Source organism: Carassius carassius, chromosome 16 (assembly GCF_963082965.1).
Source record: "Carassius carassius chromosome 16, fCarCar2.1, whole genome shotgun sequence".
NCBI classification, from domain to species: Eukaryota; Metazoa; Chordata; class Actinopteri; order Cypriniformes; family Cyprinidae; genus Carassius; species Carassius carassius.
The window spans coordinates 15500535-15508420 of record NC_081770.1 but is presented as its reverse complement, the minus strand read 5'-3'; the positions used below and the strand labels follow the sequence as shown (position 1 = coordinate 15508420).

Here is a 7886-nt window from a genome sequence, read left to right as displayed (position 1 = left end):
ATTCCAGTGAATTCTATGAACGTCATCAATCAGAGTAGCTTGATTCATAAAAGATGTGTTTCTGCCGGACTGATTGCGACTGACGTTCATGATTGCTCATGTGCTTGATGTTGTTGTGGTTTATCACAGCGGATGTTAATTCTGTCTATTTTAGTGGTCAACACATCGCTAATAATAAACTGAAGAAGGAACTGAGAGTCAATCAGAGCCAGCGAGAGACAGCATGTAATTTTCAGCTGTGGTTGTTTCACACTTTTTTTGGGTCTTTCATCAGATCTGTCAGCAAGAGTTGGGCTGATGTAAAGCTCTTAGGATTGTTTTTTTTTTTTTGTGCTCCGAGTGGACGAGATCAGTGATGAGGTAAGAAAAAAAAACACACACACATGCTAACTCACTGCTAACGCACTCAAAACACGCCAAACATCACTTGTGAATGCTGACAGAGATTTTTGCTGCTGCTTTGTGGTGCCCTCTATGAAAAAGACATGTGTGGTTTTTAGCAAGTTGCTACTGTAACCTACAGTAAGGGGTTTTGAGCATGTCACCATCCATCTGCCATATATTTTATAACATTTTATTTTATGGGATTAAAAAAACATAACAGTGTAAAGCCTAATGGAGCATTCATATATTTTTCGGAACAGAACCTGTTAGAGTTCCGTGGAGATGGATGATGTAACCTGTTGTCACGGTAATGGATTCTCCCTCTGCAGACACTGATGGATCTGTTGCCGTGGCAGCCATTGCTGCCCGTTGACATTCCATCCTGCCCCCGTCTGACAGCAGGCAGTGCCAAACACTCTGCCTGCTGCCACAGAGCTGTGTGTGTGTGTGTGTGTGTGGTCTGGGCTTCCAGCCATAGCACTAGCTGACAGGGCCCCTTCACGCAGCTCCGCTGAGAGGACCACGCAGCTCCGCTGAGAGGACCACGCAGCGCTTGAGGATGCAGAGAGGCCCTGTAAGCGAGCTGCGCACCAGGGCAGTGGGTTCATCATTTCCCAGACTCCACATGCCGTTTCTTAACCAGGCTTGGGCCTGGACAATAACTTTACAATTTACGTTACAATTGCAAGATATAAACAAAGAATTAAGAAATATGAAATTGCAATTCCTTGAAAAAAAAGTCAGAATTGCAAGAAATATACACAAGTTTTCTGAGTTTATCGAACAATTCTAACCTTTATTCTGAGAATATTGAGTATACATTCTGAGTTTACATATCGCAATTCTGTTATGTTTATTTCAACCACAGAACTAAAAACAAAAGGTAATTGCAACTTTTTATCCTATAACTGGAAGTTTGCATCTCACAATTCTGACTTTTTTCTTATTGCAAGAAAAGGTCAGAATTGTGAGATATAAACTCAGAATTGCGAGAAAATGTTAAGAGTTTTTAGATAAACAGCTGCAATTACCTTTTCTTTTTATCTTGAGGCAGAAATAAACTTCCATAATATATTTTAGTGTGCTAATATGCTTTTTAGTTTTTAGCTAACTACTAGCATACTACATGCTATAAAAAGGTTTCATTTAAATCAAATTGAAACCAAACATTTTGCTAAATTCTGAATACTTGACAATTACGGCCCATTAACACCAAGAACAATTAATATAAACATAACTATGACTATTTTAGTACCCACACCAATAGATGATAACTTTCCAATTGCGAACTGCAGATTTGTTATGTGCTGCTTTAAAAGCTAAAACTTTTAGAGTCAGGTGGATTCTGGTAAACGGAAAAAAAAATAATAATAAAATCTCTCTGAAAGCTATTCCAATAATATTGTTCCTCTTTGTCGTTAACGTTATAGTTGTAGTGTGAACACTCTTATAGAATTACATTTTTCTTTTCTTCTTTTTAAAACTTCATCATTAAAGTTATCGTCTAGTGTGAACGGGCCTTTAGAGTTGCTGTATCACATCTACTCTCAGTAAATGATAACACTCTCAAAGACGAATGTTGCTTTGTCACTGCAAATCGATGCAAATTTGTCCATATTTTTTTATATTTTCAAGTATCGGTAATGCATACTACAAATCTAATGGATATAAAGACAAAAAGTGATTGTAAACACACGCACCAGCCGCTAGCATTCAGCGCTGTAATCAGCAGCACATGTGGCTCCTTCCTCAGGAAACCAAGTCATGAAGCCTGAAACATAAAATAGGCAAAAAGAAAACCACTGAAAAAAGCCACATGGTGCATTTTATTCCAATCAACCACCAAACAACTCTGTCTTTCAGACTTTCTGTCTGTGCAGTGTGTGTTTGGATGCAATAATGCTCTATTTAATTCCCACACACTGTGTGTGTGTGTTTACATGTAGTCAGATGGGACTCTGTGCTGGAATGCACACAACTGTCCTTCTCGTTCTGTCTGGTGCTGCTCTCTAGTTGACATTTAATGGCTAACAGCAGGCACTGAGACTCTAAATCTCTATTGAACAGTTGGTCTTGTCAGTCAAATTTGGCCAGCTAATGGAACTGATCTCCTTATGTCATACACAAATACAGGCTGCACTTCTACTACTTCCTGTTCAGTGTATACTGTATGCTACACTCGTTAAAATAAAGGTTCTTTATTGGCATTGATAGTTCCAAGAAGAACTTTTACTAGCATATACTAACTTACTACTATGCACAGCATGCAAATTTCCTGTATGCATGAAATCAAAATGCAAAAATGCAGTCTTAGTACTGTAGCCAAGGGCACCATGGGGGGTGAAGGTTAGAACCTTCGCAGAGAATACGCAGAGAACCTGGAACACGAGTTTTAATGAGGGGGGTCTGAGTAATGAGTATGATGTTCAGGGGGCCCACAAACCATAATGGCGCCCCTGACTGTATCCCACAATGCAATGTGCTCAACTTCCTATGTGATCAAAATTAAAGCCAACCATGATCATTAAGATCTCTTTCTTAACTAGCTAATTTACTGCTCTGGTCGGATTAAGACTTTTCCTATATATATATATATATATATATATATATATATATATATATATATATATATGGATTAAACATTTTATTTTCATTTTCAAAAGATAACTGTGCACCACTTGGTGGAATAATTGAGTAATGTTGTACTACAGTTTCAAATCACAGAACAATGTACATTTTTCACATACTATTTAAAACTACGTTTCAATAGAAATTTCAATATCGCACACTTAATAGTAAGCTAGCAATCCATTTAAAAAAAAATGTGGAATAGCATACTACTTTATTTGGCAGAAATAGTAATGTAGTATGTTTCTTAAAAATTCAGTATTGCATTGTGGGATAGTGTGCCATGCGGCATGCTACAAACAAGCTGCAAATGTAGTATACCAACTGTGTCAATAAATCCCTACACTGTACAAATTATAAATACTGCAAAAATAGTACAAGTAGAATGCTATTCCAAGTAGAGAAAAGTTTACCATGAGTTATCTCTCTTCTGCCTGAAGAATGCAGTATTGCGTGTTTGAGATTAGCCTTGTAATTCTAGCAGGAGATGGAACATTAAAGATGAAAAAAGCACCTGACGGGTCCAGTTAAACTCTCTCTCTCTCTCTTTGTGTGTGTGTGAATCAGCTGAACTCTAGAACAGCACTGCATGAAATTTGGTATAGCACTTGCCAGTGTGGTTTACCGCAGCATGTGTGTGAGGGTGTGTGTGTGTGTGCGCATGTGTGTTCGCATGTGTGTACGTGTGCCTGTCGACAGCAGCAGCCACACGCAAGCCTGGTATTTCCCTTGGGGAAGTTTTTCGCTGCTTGTAAGTCTCATGTCTTTGATTTTGTGCGCTGGAGGCAGAGAAAAGGAAGCAGCCGAACACCGTCTTCTTGCCTCTGTCAACTCGAGGTCTCTTGAAAAGAAAGAAAAAAATAAAGAAAGGTTCACATATAAGGTAAGTTCAGGCATCACATATGAAGAGATGAAAAAAAAACAGACAGACAGACAGACAGTTAGACAGAGACAGATAGATAGAAAGACAGGCAGATAGACTAAATAGAGAGAGAGAGAGAGAGAGGGACAGACAGAAAGAAAGATAGAGAGAGATATACAGACATATAAATGACAGACAGACAGACAAACAGACAAAAGATGGATAGACAGACAGACAGATGACAGACAGGCAGACAGACAGACAGATATGGCGCTTTTCCACTACACAGTACCAGCTCGCCTCGACTCGGCTCTGTTTGGTTTTCCACTGTGTAAAAGTTGTACCTGTACCGGCTTCCAGGTACTTTTTTTCGTACCACCTCCGGCGAGGTTCCAAGCGAGCTGAGGCGATACTATAATGTGACGTGAAAACACAGCAGACTGCTGATTGGTCAGAGAGAATCGTAGAAGATTACGTCACGGCAGTTTCCTGCACCGTCGCTATGACAACCAGGTACTTTTGTGGAGGTACTATCTGCAATGGAAAACGGAGCGAAAAGCGAGCCGAGCCGAGTCGAGTCGAGCTGGTACTGGTAATGGAAAAGCGCCAATAGACTAAATAGAGTGAGAGAGAGAGAGAGAGAGAGAGAGAGAGACAGACAGACAGAAAGATAGAGAGATATATACAGACATATAGATGACAGACAGACAGATAGATACATGACAGACAGACAGACAGACAGACAGACAGACAGACAGACAGACAGACAGACAGACAGATAGATAGATAGATAGATAGATAGATAGATAGATAGATAGATAGATAGATGACAGACAGATAGAAGACAGACAGACAGACAGGCAGATAGACTAAATAGAGTGAGAGAGAGAGAGAGAGAGAGAGAGAGAGAGAGACAGACAGACAGACAGACAGAAAGATAGAGAGATATATACAGACATATAGATGACAGACAGACAGATAGATACATGACAGACAGACAGATAGATAGATAGATAGATAGATAGATAGATAGATAGATAGATAGATAGATAGATAGATAGATAGATAGATAGAAGACAGACAGACAGACAGGCAGATAGACTAAATAGAGTGAGAGAGAGAGAGAGAGACAGACAGATAGATAGATAGATAGATAGATAGATAGATAGATAGATAGATAGATAGATAGATGGATAGATAGATAGATAGATAGATAGATGACAGACAGATAGAAGACAGACAGACAGGCAGATAGACTAAATAGAGTGAGAGAGAGAGAGAGAGAGACAGACAGAAAGAAAGATAGAGAGAGATATACAGACATATAGATCACAGACAGACAGACAGACAGACAGACAGACAGATGGATAGATAGAGACACACAGACAGACAGATAGATAGATAGATAGATAGATAGATAGATATATAGATAGATGACAGACAGACAGACGGCAGACAGACAGGCAGATAGACTAAATAGAGTGATTGAGAGAGACAGACAGACAGAAAGAAAGATATAGAGATATACAGACATATAGATGACAGACAGATAGATAGATAGATTGATGACAGACAGACAGACGACAGACAGGCAGATAGACTAAATAGAGATAGAGAGAGAGAGAGAGAGAGAGAGAGAGAGAGAGAGAGAAAGACACAGACAGAAAGAAAAATAGAGAGAGAGATATACAGACATATAGAAGACAGATAGATAGATAGATAGATAGATAGATAGATAGATGACAGACAGACAGACAGATGACACATGACAGACAGACCGACAGATGATAGACAGATAGATAGACAGATGACAGACAGATAGATGACAGACAGAAAGACAGACAGACAGACAGACAGACAGACAGATAGATAGATAGATAGATAGATAGATAGATAGATAGATAGATAGATAGATAGATAGATAGATAGATAGATAGATAGATAGATAGATGACAGACAGACAGACAGATGACACATGACAGACAGACCGACAGATGATAGACAGATAGATAGACAGATGACAGACAGATAGATGACAGACAGAAAGACAGACAGACAGATAGATAGATAGATAGATAGATAGATAGATAGATAGATAGATAGATAGATAGATAGATAGATGACAGACAGACAGACAGACAGACAGATAGACAGATGACACAGACAGATAGATGACAGACAGACCGACAGATGATAGACAGATAGATAGATAGACAGATGACAGACAGATAGATGACAGACAGACAGACAGACAGATAGATAGATAGATAGATGACAGACAGACAGATTCAATGACACAGATCTGGTATAAATGGAGAGGGTACTGCAGGTGTGTTTTTCCGTGTTGAGCTACATGGGTGGAAGGAAATGAGAGGATTTAATGGCACGGACGAGTAGTGTGTCCTGCCAGGCACGCACACACTTACACACCAGATCCTGCCAACTGTTTATTTGTCTGCCTGTTCGCAGGAGCCGCAGCACGACACTCTGATCCTCTGCGCCAAGAGCTGACACGCAGACAGCAAAGGAATATAACGCAATCCAGGACTCTGGAGGAAACTTCGGCCCACAGAACATGTTCTCTCTCTACCCTGCTCTCTGTCTCTCTCTCAACATTATTTTATTTATGATTATATTGTATTGATATGAAACACATTTTCTGTTCAAACAAAAGTATTATCACTGTGTTTTTGAAACATTTAATGTCGAATGGGAAGATTATATTATTGGCATTTGAAAGCTATACTCAAAAAAAAAAAAAGTAAACATTTTACCAACATTTTGGTAACAGTTCATTAAGAATTATTGTCTATTTTGTGAATAAAATTGATCAGGACATAAACTCAAACCTGCATCAAACTTATGTCAGGTAATATGTCACTTACCAGCGTAAATTGCTGATTAAACATTGTGATCTAATATAAATACACACAAATCTGTGGTTTCGCCCTGTGAAAATATATATATGTGTATGTGTGTATGTGTGTGTGTAGAGATGTGTCATCTGTGTGTGTGCAGAGCTGGTGTGAATGACGCCGTGAGGCTGCACTAGCGGCCACAAGAGAGAAATGAGACTGACAGAATGCGAGACAGAGATTATTAACACCAGAGTTCTGCCTGAACTAAAGTGCCCCTACGATTCTCCGGTGCAGCCAAGACTATTTGGTGCGGATGCAAGGAGGTTACCAGGTGTTCTACGCGTTTTCTTGCAGGTGTAAATTAAAGAAGCCCTTTATTTTATTTTTTTTAAATTATGATTTAATTTATTTCTGCTTATATTTCACACTTTTATTTTATTTCTGTTTTAAGTGATTAGAATGCACAGTTTCATATTCTAACATTTGTCATAAATATACAGTGGTGACCAAAATTGTTAGAACACTTGGCATATTTAAGAGGTTTTAGTTGTTTTTGTTGAATTGGCCATTACAAAACCCTTAAAACAAACTATTGCAAGAACCACCTGCGACGGATGGAATATGCTGGAACACTGGAAATGATGGACTGGCCCCCTCAAAGTCCGCACATCAGCCTCATCGAGCAAATTGGGGGCGATTTGGAAAATAAACTGGACAGATCTATTGTCCATTCAAGCCTTTGGCTTGAGTTGCAGACGGCTTGGGATAACAGTGTTCTCAGGAAATATACTGACACTGTGCCAGAGAGATGTGCTGCTGTAATTGCGGCAAAAGGTGGAAAGTTGACAGTGGATAAAACAGTACAACTCACTTCATCTGATATTTGTTGTGCTCAAAACAACCATCTGCATGTTTCATGAACATAATCAATATTTTCAGATCTGTCAGGTGTTGTAACATTTTTAGCCACAACTATAAATCATATAAATATTTTATTTTGGTCAAAATAAATGTTAAAATTACATAATATTTAATTCTAATATTCACAAAATTCTAATATTTTACTTTACTCAAAACATTTGTTGAATAACATTTTCATAGTTGTAAAAATTAATATAATCAATAATTTAATATTTCTTTTTTTAACTTTATTT

General features: G+C 38.5%; 1 long non-coding RNA gene across 1 annotated transcript; it reads left to right on the top strand.

Annotated features, from left to right (window-relative positions):
* The first annotated feature begins 213 nt into the window (after positions 1-213).
* LOC132159101 (uncharacterized) lies at positions 214-7491 on the top strand. The gene is made up of 3 exons (XR_009437781.1): positions 214-360; positions 645-691; positions 6344-7491. It is a non-coding gene; the product is annotated as an uncharacterized LOC132159101 (long non-coding RNA).
* Positions 7492-7886: the final 395 nt, after the last annotated feature.